This window comes from Trachymyrmex cornetzi, unplaced genomic scaffold (assembly GCF_001594075.2).
Source record: "Trachymyrmex cornetzi isolate Tcor2-1 unplaced genomic scaffold, Tcor1.1 scaffold797, whole genome shotgun sequence".
Taxonomy (NCBI): domain Eukaryota; kingdom Metazoa; phylum Arthropoda; class Insecta; order Hymenoptera; family Formicidae; genus Trachymyrmex; species Trachymyrmex cornetzi.
In genome coordinates, this window is record NW_017300132.1 from 1,482,362 (window position 1) to 1,504,731 (window position 22,370).

General features: G+C 34.5%; 1 pseudogene; it reads right to left on the minus strand.

Annotated features, from left to right (window-relative positions):
* Window positions 1-6,823, minus strand: part of LOC108768440 (uncharacterized) — a 60,522-nt pseudogene extending 53,699 nt beyond the window's left edge.
* Window positions 6,824-22,370: the final 15,547 nt, after the last annotated feature.

Here is a 22,370-nt window from a genome sequence, read left to right on the forward strand (position 1 = left end):
TTAATTTGCGTAGACGTATTGCCTTTCAAATGCAAGAATTTAATTATAGCACGATATTCAATTTTTTCCATTTTTACAAAATGACACAAATGATTGTCACACAAGAACTGAACGTCCAAAGTGGCCACAATTGTCACAGATATCTTTCGTAAGTATCACGATTATAATACCAGAATGGCTTTGACGAGTAACGTCATTTTCATGATGACGCTCAAAACTTTTCAGACGACCCTCGTAAATTTACAGTTTCAATCACTTTTTGCAAAGATTATATCTACTATATGCTTATAAGGTGATGAAATAGTACACCTTATGCATTTTTATACATTAATAATTAATAAAACACTTGTATCTCGAATTGTTTACTTCGATCGATTGATTTGTTGCTTGGAAAACATGTAAAAATAAAAGAATGAGCGCATTGAACGAATCTTCTCGACAAGAATGCGCATATACGTGGCAATCGGTAGATGGGAAGTCGAGCGATTAAACAAATAGCATAGAAGAAATCGGACGATCCCATAATTTCCTTATCCGCACGAACGGATGCTGAGGAAACGGAGCAAGCGAGAAAGGCAAAAGGAAGAAGAGAAGGCAGAGGAAAGTGGCGCCGTGCCGGAATGTTCTACGTCGAGGTCATTATCCTGATACGCTCCCAATCTCTCCACGAACATCGGAATCTCGATCGGATCGTAGGCCTAACCCGCGCGTAATCCTTTCTAATCCTAAGGGAGAACCATGGGGATTCGTGCAAATCGGCAATCTATTCCTAATGTCTCCACTAATCCCTGGTCCGCGAACGGTGTAGCCTATCCGCGTTTAATGGTCGTATTTACTCACCAACCGTGCCTCTTAGAAGATCTCGTAGAGAGCTGTCGGGATTGATACGAGTGAATCTTTTCCGATGGTCGGCACTATCGAGATATATCCTTCGTTGTATTGATCCTAGAATTCCAGATGTGATCGTCGATCCTCCCCAATCAAGAACGGCATAGTCGTTTCCGCAGCGCATCGTTTAGGGCGTCGTTTAGGTCATCTGCAACAGACTTACGGAAAATCCAATTACTTCTCACCGCATTAGTGTCGTCCTGTGATGGAAGGTTTCGTTATTGGGCTGTTCCGTCATCTGAATCAGAGCTCCGTGTACGTTAAGTGCTGCTAATGTCGCGTACGTAGTATCCTGCCCTGATGGATGAGAATATTCCTCCACTCACAGGGTGCCGCGCCGTTGCGTGAAAATCACGCAACCGTGACCAGACTGTTATATATATATATAACTATTTATCTATCTATCATAGATTTCAAAGATAAAACTGACAATAAGGCTATTTGTTTTTATATCAAGCGAATACAAAGTATGTGTACGCTTTTTCGAATATTTTAAAGCTCAGAATGTCTCCTCATTCTTTTAAATACAAAAAATATTAGGTAAATCATAACTCATTTTTTAAATACAGTTATTAAAAATAAAATACATAATTGTGAATGAAATACTTATTAATATTTTAGCGGATAGTTTTTTTTTCGGTTCAAAAATCTTGCGAAAATTTTCCTTATGTATCAGACACTCTGTCAAAACTCTACTAGAGGTTCCAAAAATTATACTTATGTTCGTAAAGGCGAAAAAAAAAAAACTTTAAACGATGACAAAAAATGTATTCGTAACCAAAAGTAGTTGTACTTTTTTATAATTAAAACTGAAAAATGTGGTTTAAACCACCAATCCCCTTTTCTTGAATATGAATATATAGAGAGATAGAAAAAAAAAGAGAAGAAAAGAGAGAGGGAGAAAATACGGTAACAAAAAACATTATTCTATATCGTTTATACATTTATAAAATGCATCTAAATATTTAAAAAATTAAATTTTTTCTTAATATATAAGAAATTAAAAAAATATCTTCTGGATATTTTCCTGCAAATTTACTGAAAATCAATTTCAAATAGCCTGTAAAAATTTGCAAATTATACCATAAATCTATAACAAACAAGTAACTAAGTTTATATATACATTAATGTTATCGAAAGAGAAGTAAGAGAGAATATTCATGTTGCTTTTGCATTGAATCTAATCTTTGTTACATTATATTGCGGTGTTATATCTATGATCGTTCGCGCCGGGAGCATTCCGAGCCGGGCTCAGGAAAGTTGCCACCATCTCCGCTAATTGTAAGGTACTCTAATAATAGTAATAAATATATGGCAGTTCACGGAAGGGCGCGGTGGTTTTATGAAAATATGGTAGACTCGGGACAATACCATACTATGGAAACAATTATCGGACTTCGCACGGCGGCGGTGTCTGCTGTTTGCATCGCGACAACGAATTTCCGTTGGGAAGCAATTACCGTTGCTTGCGGACGACGTCTTTTGCGAGCCGCGGTTACTTCGGCCCTTAACTCTTCGATGCACATTTCAATTTTCCATCTACTTAAAAGTTATACATAATATAATTTATCACGATAACAAAATATTTACATTGCTTGCGCAACGGAATACGGCGAGCATAGAGTAGAAAATGTAAATCCCAAAACCTTTTTAAGTTAAAATTCTGTTGAAGTATATAATTTATTTAAGATTAAATGAAGAATGAGACTTTGCTCTCTAGTGGTTTCTACTAAAATCGGCAATTCTATACAGAATGTCCTATTTGCTGATGTTAATTTCGTACATTCGCTTCATATTTCGTTCCACCTGAACAAATCCTCCATTGTGTTTGAAATGGCAATTAAAGATAAATAGTTAATCACAATGAAATTGAGAATTTTTTAGTCTACAGGGTTCTATTATTTTGCGGATATTTTAAATAATAATAATTTATATTGATATATTTCAAAAAAGAAATATTAAATTTAAAATTTCAATACTAAATTAATATTAGATATTAAATTAATATTTAAAAATATTAAATTAATATTAATTACAATAAAATTGTGAGACTTTGCTGTTAAATATCTACAATTCTGAGAAAATAAAAAATGTATTCAGGTCAACAAATTTTTATATGATTCGTGGTATGATGTGAAAAAGATTTAAAAAAGGATAAAGTTCTCATATTATTGCGCTCCTTAAGTTAAGAAATGCACTATAAAAGATCAAAATAATATAATTTTATGACGCGCTATTTACTTTTTATAAGGATCTTATAACTATCTATCGATGGAAAGTGTTCCTCATGAATAAATACGGAATAATTATTGGCGACAATCTTATAGTAAGATGGAAACAATCATTTTGCAAAAATATTTCAAAGTTTAGCTATTGGGTACAAAACTGAAACTAATTTTGTTGGACCATCAAAATAATTATATAGAAAACTCAAACATGACGAGCAATTTTTGCAAAAAATTTTTATATTTTAGCAACCAGTTTGAACGTCATATACAATTACTGACAGTCCAACAAAATTATAATATATATAGACGTAAAGATTCGAGCGCGTCTCTTCTGTTTTTCGTGATTTGCGTTATTAACCCGCCGTTAACTGACTTTATGAGCCTTTGAATAATATGGTAGATGTCTTCCTTCTCGCGTGGGAGTGTCTTCTGGTGTCAGTCTTTGTGTAATCCACCTTGAGAGAGTTGCACCAGTTTCGGTCATCTCCGCAAAATTGCAGCCCTCATCGAGTCGAGATTAAACCTCACAGTCTCCGCCAGCGCAAATGCATATATGGAAGGCTTTATCGTTATGTGCGCGCGAATGTACGTGTGTGTGTGTGTGTGTGTGTGTGTTTCTGAGTGGGTGGCCGTGTTCACATACGGAGGAGCGAGCAGACATCTGGTTCGTGCATCTCGTCTAAGAACGTAGAGGGGTAGTAATGTGGGAAAGGGGTTACGCGCCGGAGGAGCATAGCTCGCAACCCTTTTAGCTCCTTACCTTTTGCCACGTGCCATCAGCGTTTCCTCTCTCGCACTTTTGAGATATAGTCGTAAAGCCGCGCATCATACTCATTAAGGGTGCATTATCACACAGGTGCCCTAAGAGATACACGCAAGTTCCAAAAACACGGGAGCTTAGTGTTAATTAATTTCTTTCAAACTATTATGATATGATGGATAAGGCCAAAATGCAAAAATAGTATCATTTATAATTATTATTAAAACTGAAACGATTTCGATGTTAAAGTTCTTTAACGTACTCTACATAGAAAAACCGATTTCGTTGTATAAAGTGTTTAAAAATTTTACTAGATACACAAATCTGAAAATAATTTTGTTGGACTGTGAGTAATTGTATACGACGTTCAAACTGGTTGCTAGAATATAAAAATTTTTTGCAAAAATTGCTCGTCATGTTTGAGTTTTCTATATAATTATTTTGATGGTCCAACAAAATTAGTTTTAGTCTTGTATCTAATAGTTAAACTTTGAAATATTTTTGCAAAATGATTGTTTCCATCTAGATTTTAAATCTTGTTATATTGTTTTAGTGGTAGAAGGGTACCAATTTTGCTATCACAAGAGAACCTTACGTCAAATTCTAATTTGTAATGAAACTTTATATATCTAAACATTTAGATTACATAAAGAGAATTAAATGAATTTAGAAAATATTAATTGTGTGGCCAATAAATTTGAAGGGGTGAAATCATTCCTTATACATAAATCAGTTTTTAGCTTTCCTCGTTATATCTCAAAATTATTTTTACAAATATTATTGACATTGATAAATAAGTAATTTTATTAAAAACTTTTATGGAAAACGTTTTTTCATGTCTTGAATAGTTTTTGAGATATAACGAAAGAAGCATTTTTATAAAAGGTAGTTCCATCTTTTAAAATCCTTTATTAGCATCTGGTATTTTCTAAATTCATCTATTTACGTAACTTATATGTATACAAAAGGTCAGTCTTTTATTCCTGCATAAAGTAGACTACACTAAAACAGTTGTTCTTGCTTTCGCCAAATGTCAAACCTATCTCACTTTAAGTTTCAACAGTGTTAACTAGCTCAGCCATAAAAGACCTACAGTTTCATTACAATCACAATTTGATGCTTCGTAAGGTTGTTAGTCTATCGCAGGTTTCTTTATTTCGTGCTAAGATTACCAGTCATTCACATCGGTCCGAAGAGCCTCTTTTTCATACTCCACTCCACGCGATTCCTCGGGGTTGCTACAGCCGCGCCGCCGCCGCCGCCACCGCGAGTTCTCGAGTCTCGCGGCTAGTGGTGGTTGGTTTCTTTGTGTTTGCCGGTTGCCTGGGCAACCTCGAAGAGTTTGCCCAGGATTAAATATGTAGTTTCGAATTAGGGGCACAATGTCGGCTCTCTCTCTCTCTCTCTCTCTCAGACCATGAAACGCGGTCTAAGACGACGCGTCTCGAGCTATGCGGACGAGCGGTTCTTTAGAGGCAGAGGCAACAAAGCGCGTCTGAGGGTTGAAAGGGGGTTCGCATGTGGTCGTCGGTCTCGATGTTTCGCGATGCGAGATTACTCGTTTCAGCGATAGAAAAATATAACGGCGTGACTGCAAAAGAACTATTTTGCCTCTTTTCTTTTGTTTCAAACGAAACTGCTTTCCTTTTAGAAAGAAATTTGGCTTCATACAAGGGTTTCATATATTTATTTTATCGAGATATCTGATGTTTCGATAAAATAAATATGTGAAACCCTTGTGCATCTATGTGTAAAAATATCTGTGATTTTATAACAGGATATCGATTTTTATTTATTCCAATAATGAGAAATAGTTTTGGTTGAAAATGAATAAATTAGTTATAGCTTTTGATCATATCAATTAGAATTCCGGTTATCATAAATGAATATCTAATTATCTCGATTAAAATTATAATAGATTTAACTATAAAATTTTGATTTATCCATTTTTCACTAAAATTCCAAATAATGTAACTAGACTTTTTCCAGTGGACATTTCAGAGCTTTTAAGCGCTATATAAAAAATAAAGGCGAAGATAGATAAATACGTGCATTTTATCTTCTGTTGTTTTTGAGCTCATTTCAAAAATTAATTGTGCAAAATTAATTAAATTTTCATAACCGAATAATCAATTTCAAACTCATTAAAATGGTTCTTTTTAAAACATTTGTTGGTTTTTTTAAATATTACATAAGTTAACCGTACATTATTTAATTAATTTCTTTATAAGTGCACAGTTTTTAATTAACTAATTGTATTTCACTTTTCATTAAATTAACTACAGTTGTGGCAGCTCTTGCTCTGGATTTTATGCTGTTACAATCAACAAACACTGCGTAAAACAAATCCGAAAAGAATATCCCGTAACAATCATACAATACTTTACCAATATATTTACGAATTCAATTAAAATAAATCAAATTTTGACTATATTAATAGCGAAGCAAGTAAAATTTGCAGCATTTGCATATTTGAAATAAAAACCGAAGTGATAGAGAGTTGGAATTGCAAAATAGTTGCTTTGCCATGTTCACGTGCGAGAATTTCTTTAACGACGCTTGGATTAGTGCATATCGCGCTTCAAATTTTTCACCTTTTCCTGCAATTCATCAGATTGAGATCGCGGAGTAATGCGAATCAAACCGAGCGATGCAAGCAATGGAGAGCTGTGAGGCACTGAGGCACGTAGTATATGTATATAAATGATTAATTTAGGATGCAAGGAAGGAAATACCAAGCATACCTCTACAGCGTACGTTCTCGTGTGAACTGAATGATACCTACTCTGCTACAAGCTGATGCTCAATGCCTGGCGTTTGTTTGATAACCTACAGTGTGCTGTTTGTTTTTGCAAAGTCGGCCCTGCTATCGTTCGGTATATACTGAGACTCGAGCGGGTAGAAAAAGACGTGTGTTGCTCCTGGATCGTCACAATACATTCGAGCCTTTACCTAAAACACACAAACACATACATAACAGATACACAAGACGCCTCTACAAAAGGTTAGTGATTATCCATCTGCGCAATTGATTATTTTCCAAGCTTACTCTCCGAAGTTGACGACGTAAATTTATATTGGATCCGCTCAATAAGCTGTTTGTAAAAAGTTCGATTTTGTAATACTATATTTGCCAAACCAAGACTCAGCATTAATTATGTGGAAAATTGGGTTCCAATGACAGACCCAGCTTCAGTAACTGTGTTACAGATTTTCGCACGTCAGTTTCGAAGAGTTAACTATAGCGAGCGTTAATTCGATGCTGTACATTCGACGTAGATATTTCGTGTAATTTACTTACTTGTGATAGGAATTGGAGCTCTCGGGAGGATAGATTTTTTTTTCCCATCGCGATGCTCGTACGGGCGAGAATCTCTTTTGATGACGCTCGAATTTGCGCATATCACGCGTCATGTTTTTGAATTTTTCACCAATTTCGATGTAACTCATCTCCACTGGATTGAGAGCGTCGAGTAACACGACAAATCGTCTGCGTCGAGAAACAGGTTATGGAAAAATACTGGCGTATTCAAAGTAAATAATTACCGCGGAACGCGGGAAATGGTGCGTTCGCGATGTATTTCGCGAAGCGCGTTAAATTTTTTGTATTTCGCAACGTACGTTAAACGTTCATGGAAAAACGGCGGAGTACATACCGGCAGCGTTGTTTTTTTGCGCGCGTACGACGCGCCGTTTGTTGACACGACCCCGTTCGGAATGCCGCTCGGTGTCAGGTGTGTCGTCACTCGTCGACGTAGTCACATTACTCCTCGAGCCTGTGGTGCGTCGTTACGTTACTCCTTCAGCTCCTCGAGCTCTCCGTGCGTCGTCACATTAAGGTCTGCGTAATTCGGCGAGTAGTTCGCAAATCGCGAAACGTAGGTCGCGAACGCCGAGGCAGAATGACGATCACCGCGCGCAAAATGCACGCGGAGGAAAACCAAAACCGCACGCGATGAAAAAACAAATGCAAATCTTCGTTCGTGTCTGCGTTCGTCGACTACATTTTGCGAATTACGTGTAGAATAGCAACGGAGGCACCGTAATTCTTCGAGCTCTCGCGACGCGCGATCAACCCATAGACGTAATGTATCTAGACTGAGCATTCCTCGAAATTTGGGGAGTGGGGGTTCGCCGTTCGCGCCGCGATTCGCGGATGAGAGGGGGGGAGCGCGATTGGATCAAATAAATACACCCTTTTCTACCGGCGGTATTCATTGTTCGTTCTTACTTCAAAACAGAGCCTACGAATTGCTTTCTCTGTCGGACGCGTAATAATGGCGGAATTGATTTGGGGGCGATTTCTGATTGGCGACTTTACATTCATTTTTGATATTTCTTATGTTCAGCAACAGAAACAGACCTCGGGTATATTCATAGTCGAATCCTATATTTAAGACCTTATTTAAGATCTTAAGATGTCGCGAATTAATCAGAGAGCCGCCTTAATATCTTAAGATATTTCTTAAGACGGTCTTAAAATAAGAACAGACTACCAATACGGCCCATATATTTATTTCGTTTTAAAATGCAAAAATTTTGGGATTTTAAGCAATGCGGACAAATTTGTAATCTCGACCGAGAAATTCCTTCGATGTTGCGCATATTTCGCGCCTTGTAAACTTCTCGTCGCTGAACTTGTTCATTTGTTTCCGAATTAGCTGCGCGAAGTAATACGCCAATCAGAGCGAGCGATTAAAGCAATATAGAAAACCGCCGCACGTCCATCACTAATAATAATACGCGTGTTTCATAATTATCTGGGAATTCGCAGTGTGTATAACACGAATTTTCGATTATATATATATGCCACCGGGCAGTTCGTCATGGTTAATTAATTAGTCGTTGATTTGACGATCGAAGTTGCCGTTGGGTCCATCGGCAATTAGCGTAACGGTTGGCAGCAGTTGCCGATATGCCGATACGCCATCAGTTCGAGAGTCGGAACGGCGCTGTAGTAAGTACAATTGCAATGAACACCGTGGTTCAATATTTGTCGATCATGCATTGCAAATACGACGTTTACGCGACGGTGAATCGTCGTGCCGCGCAATCTCGCGAAATTCATTCGATCGACGACATTCGCCGTAGCCGCAGGCAGAAGTTGGCGTAGAACGAACGTATTTTCGAATATTCGACGATTTATTTCGTCGCGCGGGATCATTCGCTCGGGTTGTATCATGCGACAGCGATCGCCTAAAACGCGAATATCTATACTACCCGTCGAAATCTATCTGTACGAGACGAATACGCGTACTATTTGCCGTTTAGAGCGCGGAAAAGTGCAGAAAGTGCAACTAGTGCAACAGGTGTAGCCGCGACGAGCGACGCGACGAGTGAAATTGGTCGCGCGATCTTCGAATGTTCGACTTCCCCCCTCCCCCCCTCCTCGCGCGGACCGTTGGCGTCTCGGTGTAGCGTTGCGTAGTCGTGACGCGTGAAGTTGGCCGCGCGATCTTCGAATGTTTCACACCCCTCCCTCCTCGCGCGGACCGTTGGCGTCTCGTCCGTTTCGGTTGTCGCGCACGTCAACGCGGATCGTAATCTCTCGTGATTTTTGCGTCGTTCTCTTCCGCCTCGTCGCTTATCGGGAGTGTCGGGAATGTCGTGCGTTGTCGGGGGTGTCGCGGGCGCTCGGTGATTAGCGTATGTGCGTATCGCAATTATCCACAATCGTAGTTCGCGAGTGTTTACGCGAGTGCCATGGAGGAGCAGCCGCGGAGTAACGAGAGAGATGGCGGTGGCCTGGGAGGCATCGGGCAACGGCGGAGCAACTGTGGGTGAGCCATTTGTAACTTGTTTCATTTATTATTTATTACACTCTCTGGGATTAAATGCTCGTCTATCTCCGCGCGGTCATTTTACGTCATTGTGAGATAATGCACATGAAATATACTCGGATAAAACATTTAAGTCTCCTAAATCGAAACATAAGACATTTTCCGAGGGGGTAACCACTAGCTGAAATATTGTCCCACAGATTACGTGACATATGATTTCATCTGATTACAAATAATTTTTTTCGCTACATATGAAGTCGTTTGGTAAAATATACGAATTTATTTAATATTATACAATGATTTATCGTGGTTGCATACGTAATTATTGGATTATACATAGAAATTTAATATGAATTTTATAATGATTTCGAGGATTGTCCCACAATTACATTAAGTGGTTACCCCCTTGACATTTTTACACAGTGTGGTTACTTAAAAATTAAAGATCACCAAGAGATTCATCAATAAAATTTATTCAACAATTCCTTGGTCTCACCTTAAATTTTTAGTAATGTATTGTGAAAACGAGGCTAAGACGTCTTTTGCAAAAAATATCTTTTTTTTTTTTAGATGTTTTTCAGATGTCTTGTATCTCGTTTTTGGATATGCATGTTGTCTAGTGGTGTATTCTATTTAACGCGCGTAACGCTCGTGGAATCATTTTATTCTTGTTGTTTATCAAATATTAAACAACGACAAACGATGCTCGCAAGCGTTTCAAGCGTTAAGTGGAACGCATCCTAGGTATGTATAGTTTGAGGTACCCATTTAAAATAAGAATTATAACAAAGGGATGGAATTTAATATTTAAAATGTAGATAAATAAAATGTGTGAACATACTCCACTTGTAATTCATTAGATATATTTTTAAAAAGTTTCGTAACATTTATATTGGAAAATATTTATTGCAATAAATGTTTTAAATTGTTTTGTTGAAATAGTATTTTTTTTAATGAGTGTGTTTAACAGTGCACATTCAATGTACGCAATAATTCTTTTTTAGAATATCAATTATTTTGATTATTTTTTAAATTCTTGAACATATTCGTGTTTTACAGATTGACGGCATGACTCCGCTGCTGCGCATTGTACTGGTGAGTGATAAATTATTCTTTTATTTTGTGGTTCTCTGAAAGGTAATAGATTTCTGAAAGTAATAAATACAAAATACATGTACAAAAAAGTACCAGGAAAAGATTGAAAGAAAAAAAGTTTCCTAAATGATAATATTTAAAAATTTTAATTGTATCCAATGCAATAGTAAAATGTTCTGTATTATTCTCATAGCCTTGTTTGATATATATTTATTGAGATTTCAAGAGTTATTAACATATTATTTATTCTGTATTATTGTTATAAATTGCGAGATATTTAGGTTTTTTATTTATTCCTGCAGTTGTGTATTCAAAAAATGAAAAATATATTCAAAAGAATATATAAATATTATAAAAATAATATTTCATAAATCTATTACCTTATTAGAATGGATAAGCTCTTTAAGACAGATTGATAAAAAAAATTTAATTCTGGAATATATATTAGATGTACAATATAATATTTATTATATAAGGATACATGATAAAATGTGAAAAATATATCTATAATTTTTTATAGTTAACACATTAAATTAGATTGATTATTTGCTTATATATTGATCGTTGCATTAATACTTATATTAATTTTAAATTTCTTTTAAATAAACAAAGTCATCATTATTTTTTTGCAATCTTTTTATTAAGCTTTTTATATATAAGACTTCTAGAAAAAACAGTTGAGAGAGCAAATAATGACAGAATATAATATTAATTTTTTATATAATTGTTTTACAAATGATTAAAACAAAATATTTATTATACATATTTGTATTTAATAAGCAATAAATTATTATCCATTAGCGATAGTAAAGAATTAATATGTGAAAGTATGTTGCTTCATTTCCTTTTTTTTTTTGTACATATTTTATTAGAATTTAGTTTATCCGTATTTGTTGAGAATTAAATATTATGTAAATTGGTACATGAAAGCGACATGTATGTGAAAACATTTTTTTCAATATACACACGTTTGATATAGAAGCATAATAAAAATATAAAAATAAAAGGACGATAAAAAATATTTCATACAGATGAAATATATTTTAGTTATACCATATTTTTATTTAACAAGAAACGCAACAATGATTATTAATTACATTTATTTTTATGACAGGCGAGTTTTATTTTCGTCTTTCGGAGCTTATCCATCCATATTTGTATTTATGATATTTATGTCGTTTGAAACATAGTAAAACGACGTCAGATTTAATAAATATTTTGTCGCAGAACAGAAGAATTTTTTATGTAATTTATTTCAAACTTAATTAGAGAGTTACATATATATATATATGTATATACACATGTTAATTATAATTACTTAAATATTAAAATACTTCGGATATTAATACACATATACATGTGTATACATATATATTTCGCACGTACAGATTTTGATAGCATATTGCGAATATAATAACAAAATATTTATATTGATATGGATATTTATAAAAATATAACATCGAGAATAAAAAATTTATTTGTTGACGGTGTACATTGATGCACTCATTGTGCGAAATACTTGTTATATTTTACCGAGCGTTATCAAACTGATATTAAATTTTTAACATGTAAATAATTGATAAATTTTTTTTCTTATGAATCTATTGATTTGTAATTACTTTTATCAAGTTATGTATTCGTGTATTATGACAGATGATTAATTAGTTTTATATTAATATTGTTAATAACACATTGTTAATTTAGTGTTAATTTGATTTTGAATTATAAAATTCGGGATTCATGTTTACATGAAAAAATCGATTTTGCTACAGTATGTATACAATATTTGATAGATTATAGATTATACTTTAATTCTGTTACACGTAATATAAAATATAGATCATTTTAATTTTTTTATACTTAGTATATTTATAATAAATTACATTCGATAAATACGAATATAAGAATTATTTTAAAACATAATCTTATAAATTTGTTAATCAATATTTAATTTTTTAAAATAATTTAAATAAATTATTGACTAGGTGGAAGAACAAAGAGTTCATTACACAATAAAATTACAACAGCTTATATGTTAGTGACGATAATCTTCCGGGTGCTTATGGCCTACTTAAGATCCACAAATCTGAAATACCATTCGGCCATTGACAATTCACTTTATCAGCGCCTGAATTTATTGTATTAATTTATTATTGATACTGAATTAACGGTGAAAAAGATATAAAGATACATAAAATATTAATTAGTTGTACAGAGTATAAATACAAACAATTAAAAGATTTAACAAACGGTAAAAATAATCGATGATAAGAATGATCAAGCAAAATTTATGTACGTATAGTTTCTATATTTATTTAAAAAATACTCGATGTTATGTTTTTTTGATTAAAAATAATATGCAATTTTTTTTCATGCGTAACTAAGAATTAGTTTTGAGTTATTCCACATTTAAAATTATAAATAAAACGTAATAATTTATTCGAAACGTAATTACCATGTATTTTATCAACACATCACAAAAATATTAATATAACATAGATATACGTAGATATACAGGTTAATATTTATTTATGTGGACAGGGAGGAAGAGATATGTTAACATTTATTTATGGACATTTATAGGAAGAGTAGAGGAAAGAAAAAAACTTCTCTGTAATATTCGTGTGACATATATAGTTAATTTCCACATGATATTTAGAAAAGAATATTATATGCATAACGTTTCATATTTACGACAAAAAATTTACGTGTTTAAACACGCAAATTTTCTATTAACTAAAACTTAATCTTTTTAGTATATTGCCTTATAAGTACGGATATTTAATACATACTATGTATACCAGTAATATGTTTGACATATCGATTTCTGCTTATCATCCTTTGTTTAAAAAGTTGAGCTTGCATAGATATGGATAGTGGCTAAATGCAGCGCAAAAAACTAATTGAACGTGTTGTGCTGTTCTCACCGGTCCCTAGACGCAATTAATCATCGAATATCGTGGATACGTTCCTGTGTTATTTATCGCTCCTTTGAAATGCACGCATTGAATAAATTTCTTATTCATGCGACATGAAAAATTGCCGCTTAATAATCTCGAACACAACACTGACATACTTCCTCAAGAGGATTCCTGTATTCATTTATTTTTGTCTTTAAGTGGCCTTAATTAAAACTTCCTCTAGATTTCTCACGATAATGAAACCTCAAATTTCCTTTAATTTTAAATTGATCCAATCTTAATATGGTCTCAAGCTGTACTATCACTTAATTACGTCACGTATATCTTCCTCGTGAACAGTAAGAGAGTTAAGTTCTTTAATTGAGTTTCACTTTAGCGTGACGTAAGTGTATCCGTGTAACGTGAGGATAATCCCATTTTATTGTTAGTGCTCGTTGAATAGCTTGCCCAACTTCGTGGTGTCGCTATAGAACGAACGAGGTGTGGAAGAGCAAAGAGATGAAAAAAAAAAATAGGAGTGAGGTGCAATCGTCGCGGTCGGTTTAAGAAGAATCGCTGGCGCCGGGTATTCCCGACGACGTCGAAGCGTGAATAGTGGTGGTGAGGAAGGCGTGGGTGAAGAGAGGGCAGGAAGTGCGCCCTTTCCTCCAGATGGAGAAATATTACAGTCATTATCGCGGTGCCACGAAAGTTTGGCCGAGTCGGTCCTTTCCTAGTCAGTGAATGCGGCTTTGCGAGAGAAGCTGGCAGGGAACTCTGTTTTATCAAGCGATTCTTCCCGCACATAATATCCTGTCGAAGTCTCGTCATTGTATTACTGCTCGACAATCCATAAAAATAACTCAATTGCGCGAATTTGTCAGTCTCGAGAGAAACAAAAGCTCGCAGCCGGCGAATTATCAATGTCCGTTGATTTATCGAAACTGTATTTAATAGAGTGATTTTCTTTACGCTGTAAAATGTTGTATATTATCGACGCGATTGTTTTTTTGGTAAAAAGTTAATGTCGGAGATCACACATGCAAACATGACAATTTCCAATTTCGTTGACGGTTGTAATTACAAAGTGCTATCTTTACGTCGTTATCAGTTAAAAATAAACATGAGGTTCTAATTAATGTGAAGTGACTTATCGGAAATACAATTAAGCATTCATATCGTTTGCGGACACGAAAAAAAAAAAACAATTCAACCACGATTCGCTTTTCAATTTAACGAGAAACGAGAATTCAAGATATCGCGACAAATTGAGGTAAATTACCATTTCAAGAGTTATACATACAAAGGATCTATTTTACTAACAAACAGTATAGGGAGTGTAAGGCCATTGTAACATATAATAGCTCAATTATCAAGAAAGATGTTACGGCGTTTGTCTGTCGTCGAGCATGTCTGCCAGCTGGCTCTCGCTTGTACATCGCCGTGTATCCCGCGAATCACAGAACGACGACAACGATGTTTCCGCTGGTTAACGTTGACGATAGTTTCCTTCAGTCCTTTGTTCCACCGTAATGACCAAGGTGCTCCTCTTTCCCGCCGGTCTCGAGATTGCGCCGTAAAGAACGTTATCTCGGAGTGGTGTTTTCATCGGATTCTCCTCCGTCTTACTTGTTCTCCTCCCTCATCGCGTCGTGCAACAACGATCGTTTCGTTTTCGCGGAGGAAGAAAAATTACAGCCGCTGCTGTTACCGTTGCTCGAGCCAGTTGAATATATATCGCTGGCGTGGTCCGTCTATGGAAATCGCGCGCGAATCTAAATATTTATGTCCTTGGTGCATGCACATATCTTACCACGCGGATTTTTCTTTCGAAAGTCGTGTACGCGTGCTTGAGCACTTAGCAAGATCGCAGAATGTTGCGACAGTCGTATAATTTGACGTGTCGTCGGGACGCTGTCGTGACAGTCGTGGCATCCATTGATAAATGTAGCGGTTCTTGCATTTAGTGTAGCCAGATTACAGTATCTCGATTAGAATGATAAATTCACTCGATGGTATAGTGCGGCGCTCATAGATCATATGTTAATTTAATATTCAACGTCAAACGCATTAAGATACTAATATGTTTTACATTTGATTTCTTTCTATTTTATTGTTCACTTATAATTGTATCAGTGAGATATAAAATGATTGGTAAACTATTGTTCCGATTAGAATGATAAATTCGTTTGATGATATAATAATACGGCGCTTCACAATATTGATTTAATATTCAGCGTCAAATGCTAAGAGATACTGATACATTTCATTTCATTCTATTTTATTTCTCACTTTATATACCTAATTATATAAAGTAAACATAAAATAATTAGTAAATTGTTGTTCCAATTAGAATGATAAATTCACTCAACGATAATAATGCGGTGCTCATAAATCACATTATCAATCATGCTAATTTAATATTCAACGTCAAATGCTAACATACATTTGATTAAAATAAAATAGAAAGGAATTGATGTTGAACTTTTAATTAATACATAATTATGAAAAGTGAAAAAAATTAAATGTAAAATATGTTGATATCTTAGTATCAACATCTTTGACGTTAAATATTAAATTAATATATGATTTATAACTGTACTATATTATCAAGTGAATTTATTATTTTAATCGAAACAATAGTTCGCCAATCAGTTTGTATTCCGTTGAAGGAAATTTAGATTACATTAACTGACGCAAAGCCTTTTGTCATGATATTTTCTTGAATTCTAAGAAACTTTCCCCTTAGGACAATAATAAATGTGCCTCTTTTTATCTTTTCTCTCGTTTCTCTTTCTTTCTTCGTTACAAATAGATTCGAATTTGCGAGCCAGTTTACTAGAAGCATTTCAGCCATTACGGTATCTATCCCTCCCCATTTACCTGCGAACTTTTCTCCCTTCGGGTGCATCTTTCAGGTAGAGTCGGCCGTTTACTCGTGTATGCAAGACCGTCGATTTGCCGACTCGCGAACGCCGATCGCTCACGTTTATACTGATGTATCCGAGTTCATTACCCTTTTGTTAACATTGATGTTATCATTTGCCATAAAAAATGAAAGATGGAGATCGATGTCTCCGCGAACTTCATCGTTGTTTTAACGGAATACTAGCGAAATAGCTATATGTAATACTTGTCCGTATGATACGTCAGTATACCGCCGTTATTTTCATGACATACAACATTGCGTTTTATCCTGCATTTCATTTTTTCCTTTGGGCCTTTCTTTGGAATTATAACAAAGCTGTGGCAACTTACGAATTATTTATAAGGATATAGCATAATTTTTTAATGGCTTTTAATCTGAAAATAGTTACCTTGCATATTTTTACACCTCCACGGCGAAAAAAGTGAATTGTAAAATATTGTTTTTTATATTGATATTATTTGACGTATTTTCAATAATAATTATTTTCTACGAATCTTTTAAATATGGAATTTTATTGAAAACTCGTAATATAAAAGAGCGTTATAATAATTAAAGTTTTTATTTTTTGAAATACTGTCCATAATGTTCTCAAATAAAATACTAAATCAGGAAACAATGAATAATATACAGTACGTTGTTAATAATAGTACTCACAATCAGTGTAAAAGCATCCCAGCTGATCGTTTATGTAAAAAAAAAATACCAGGTAACTACTTCCGGTTTAACGGATACCGATTGTTGCAATGAAGCTAGGAAATTTATAAGCATGGAATCGGTGATGCTTCAAACCAACTATTACCTCTGTGGAATCGAAATAGCCTAGTTACATACCGGTACGAAGGTTTGCGGTTTCCGGCGACACTGTTAACCACGTTATCCGTTATATTACAATTGCTTGGGGCCCGTTAAAACTGGACCAATGTGGAATGCTAGACCGTGATTGATTTTAAGTGACGAACGTTGTTGTTATACGACGCTGTCAAACGTTCAACGTTTTGTATCGTCCGTAATGTTTGTCGTGCGCGCATCAACCGGAAATTTAATCAGCGGTAAATGGCTAATGTATATACTCTGTGTCTCTAAGCTCTTATGATACGTTCTTCTTCCTTTTGACTTTTATTTCGCTATGTCTTTCCGTTGCTGCTTTTCGCTAACATAGAAAAAAGATGTTGCTGGCTACAGCTAATTCTGTTAACTGAAATTGCATTAGCTACTATAGTTATGAAATTTGCTAATACATACGAAGAATTCGCTGCTATAGTTAATATAAGGCGTGATAGCAAAGTATGCATGTCTGTTACAGATCAATTTATTTAGCAGCAAGAAGTTAGTTGTCATAATTATCGGATATGTCAGTGTAAAAGAAAATTGTCTCTACCACAGCTAAATATGGTTTGCTGAAACTGTATTTGCTACCAAATTGTCTGCTACACAGAAAACGTTTGCTGCAATGATCAATAGATCGACATAATAGCAAAATGCTTGTCTGTTACAATGACAACATTTAGGCCTCACAGCTAATGGAAATTATACCTCGCAGATATGACGTTAGGTATCTATATGTTACGACTGGAATTTAGCTACCACTCGCAAATTTTTGTTGCTGCAACTAATCTTTTGTTTCCGTGAAGCCTTTATCTGATTGAATTATTTAAAAAATCAGTTGCAGTGCAATTTGTACGTAAGTTTATAGGAACCTTTTATAAATTTTATCGTAAATTTTATCCATTTTATACAAAAAAATATAGCTATTAAATATTATTCTTGGAGAATATACTATTTTTATGCGTTTCCTTATAAACTTTTTAAAATATTATCTGTCTGATATAATCTATCTTTTTATTATCACGTTTTGTATGTTATATTAATCTGATTCTTAATAAAGTTGCGTTAAAAATTACTTTAATCAAAACTTTTAATCAAAACTTTAAACGAAATCACTATGTTTCTCTTGAGCTTTCCTACTACTGTTTTTATAACAGAAAGATGTGCCAGAGTTTTAGAATACTTTAAGAATATATCTTTTTTTTACAATAGCTTAAACTAGACTGCTACATGAATAAATTAAATTAGTAAAAAAAAGGGCCAAATACGGTCGAGGCTACACTTAGATATTAAAGAAGCAATGGCAACTCAATCCCTTGAGTTAAATAGCATTTTGTTATTTTTAACTTCTGTATGAATCAAAATAGAATTCTGTGGTTGAATTTAAAGTAAACAACGTCCACATTAACTTAATAAATAATAAATTAAATTTGAATTTTTAATACACTTTTATTTTATTAAACAATGAAGTTAATTGTTTAATTAAATTCATGATATATTGAGTTAGAAGCGAAGTGGTAGCAACCTATAGAAATGATAAAATAATTCAGATTGGATATAATTTGACACTATGAATTTAATAGGGTAGATCTTGGAATGGAATATTTATATAACATCGTTTTAACTTTTAGACTTTAGAGGATAGGAGTCTATTTTAATAATCTTATAGTTTTTCTTTGAGTATCCTTAAAAAAACTCAATATTGGCTAATTTAATACAAAAAAACATTATTTAATTATTTATTTTAAGTATAATTAAAACTGTTGTTCACACACATACACACACAGTACGTTTAGTATTCCAAGTAAGTAATTAACTACTATCTTTCAATATTAAATTAACCAGTTTTAGATGAACAGAAAGAGATAGAGACTGATCGTTATCGTAACCTATCTCTCTTATTTTTATCGGTCAATTTTACACACGGATGGCACAGTCCATCTATGTTTTTGGCTTCAGTTTATGATTGCGTTTCAAGTGTGCAAAGACAATTTAAATTGGTGCGCAGTTTAAATAACCGGAAGATGTATTTAAAACTTATATATACAAATATTACGTCCCAAGATCTAACCTGGATCGTATTCGGCCCTCTTGATTTATCCTTTTTTCCTTCTCTCGAACGTTCTCCATTCTCCCATTATCGACAGAACAGTTATTCGCGACTCGACGAGATAAGCTTCGGTAAAATTGAATTAAATCAAAGCTCGACTGCGGCGGGCATTAATCAGCGTCAATTATGGTGCGTAAACGGAGCGCGTGCCTCGCACTCGCGTCGTCTTGCTTCTTCGTCTACTCGCCGCACGTTGGTCCCGCTCTCTTTATGGCTCGACGCCATCGTCCACCCCTATCGCGTATGCTCATGGCAGCGTGTTATTACGATAGCAAGCCAACACGAACCCACGGCGAAGTCGCGACACGCGGCTCGTTTAATATCGATAACGGCCCTCGTGCCAGGGTAGCCTGCATTTTTCTCTCCCCCTCTCGCTTTTTTCACTACCCTTTTTTTCGTTTCCTTTCCCTTTGCGTGTCACCGCGTTATTCGGCTTCTTCTTTACTTACTGATTACTATCGACGCGCGGTGCTTGACTAAGAACTCTTCGCGCTTTCACGCTGGACTTGCAACTTTTACTCGTTATTTTCAATAATCAAAAATGTCTCTCGTCTCTGAAATTTCTCTGATACTTTGTTGAAATAATTAGGTAATAAATATGATTTATACAAATTTGAATGCATCTTAAATTTCGTGGTACGTTTTTTAAATCAATAAATAATTTCCAATCCGTTTTCTTCCAAGATGACAAATCCAAGGAAAATAAAGCAACAACAGTTGCGAGCTAAAGTTGCAACGCAGCTCTTTAAGCGTGTCGTATTTAAGTCCTGTCCTACGAGACTCTTCATCGTGCTAGTTGCGCATACGGTATTCTAGAAGATGGCGGCGGCAATATTTCATACTTAATCTCTTAACTCTTAAACGTCTCCGCGATAAATTTCGAGTGATTAGCATAATGCGTTAGCACATCCATGTGCGTAGCGTGTGCAATTAAGTGAGAGTGTGCCTTACTCGGCTTTTCGCGCGTTTTATCTCTCTCTTGAGGGACGTCGAGATATACGTGCAGCAGTACGATGCACGTGTGCATCCTCTTTGCACCAAAGGCGTGTTGTCCTTGGCCCCTTGATCCCCTTTGATCGATGAGCTTCGTCCGTTCGTCCCCTTTGTGGTACTTTTCGTTCATTCGGCGACATTGCCGTTTGATAGCCTGCCTCGGAGTCTGCAGAAGCGAGATCGTAGCACAAATGCAATTCAAAGTTTTCGACGACAGTAAACAGTTTCCTCGTTGTGTTGATACGTCGGCGACTCAATCGCCCTTTGTAACAACATAAAGCGAAATAGCTATTCTGTGCATCTTCATATAAAAAAAGATCTCATGTGCGTTCTACTTTAGATGCATATCTCTACAGCGATGTAATGAAATTTTGCGTTATGCAATATAAACATCTTGTTTAATATTTTTTTTACACAACGGATTTAAATATAAATTAATATGAAAATATGTTTAATATATTTTTTATTAGATCAAATAATTCTCATTATTTTTATATTATTTAATATTTCTACAATGTTTTTCTTATATCATTTTGAAAGAAATTACTCTTTTTTTCTACCTTGATCTCTTTTGAGGAAACTCTTATTGTTTAGAGCAGTTTATATATTTCTAAACATCACTATGCAACGAATTATTATTGCTATATTAAACAATATTTTTATTTTAAACCGTATATGTGAGAAACCCAATCAATACTAGAAATTTAAACGTCTATTACGGTCGAAGCTGGATCTTCGTTGCTTTAAATAATTCAATCTTGAATTACTAATATATACTATATATGTACTTGCATATATACCATATTGTAGTCTTTTCCACACACACACACAAACTGCGCGCCGAATTGTTTTTCCGGACTAAATAAACGCAATTAAAACTACTCTAGTAATCGCGAATTAAATTGACAAGCAATTTAATAATTTGATGCTACCTTCAAGCATCATATATCATAAAGATGTTAATATATAAAAACTGTTAATAAATTTATTGCGAAAAATATTACCTCGGCCGGGACTTGAACCCAGATCTCTTGTAAACCGTATGAACGTCCTAAGCCATTAGACCACCGAGGCTATATTGCTATATTAAATCTGAATTCGAAGAACAGTTTCCATAAATATAAAAAATTTAACAATTTTATTGTTACAGAAATTTGTATTTTAATAACTTAACAATGATATTAGAATTTTTAATTCTTTGTTTACTCTTTTAAAATATACATTTTTCAGTTCATACACTCTTTCTTAAAATACTTATTTTCAATTTTTAAAAATATGTATATATTCTTTGGCGTATACCTTTTGACAAATAGGTATCTAAATTTGAAGATAAAATTGACAAAAAAAGTTATAAATTATGAATATTAAATTATAAATGTATGATCTGTTGACTGTGTTCTACTTATTCTTACTATAAATGAATGATTATAATTACGTTATTTTGCACGAATGTCACGCTGTCAGATTACCTGGCTGTCGTAAACACAAAGGTACTTTTATTAGATGAAGATTTTATATCATACTCTGCTTTATGGTTTTAAAAATTGTGCACGTCTGGAATACGAACCATCGGTTATGTAATTTTGGATCAAAGAGTCTCGAGTCTAAACTTACTACCTTGAGCGAAGATTTACATGAACAATGCGGGCGATTCAAACGGTGAAACGATTTCTCTATCTCGTTAGAAACTTTGTTAGAGGGAAACTTCATTAACGCCGAAATATGTAGCAGTGCATGACTACGCCGAAACATTTTCTAATTAATCCGTCAACTGCATTTCTACGGGCTGAGCGTGAAATGTTTTGGTGGGTCGAAATAGTCGTCTCTTAAAACGTTTTTGAACCAGAACCGAAAGGGGAAAC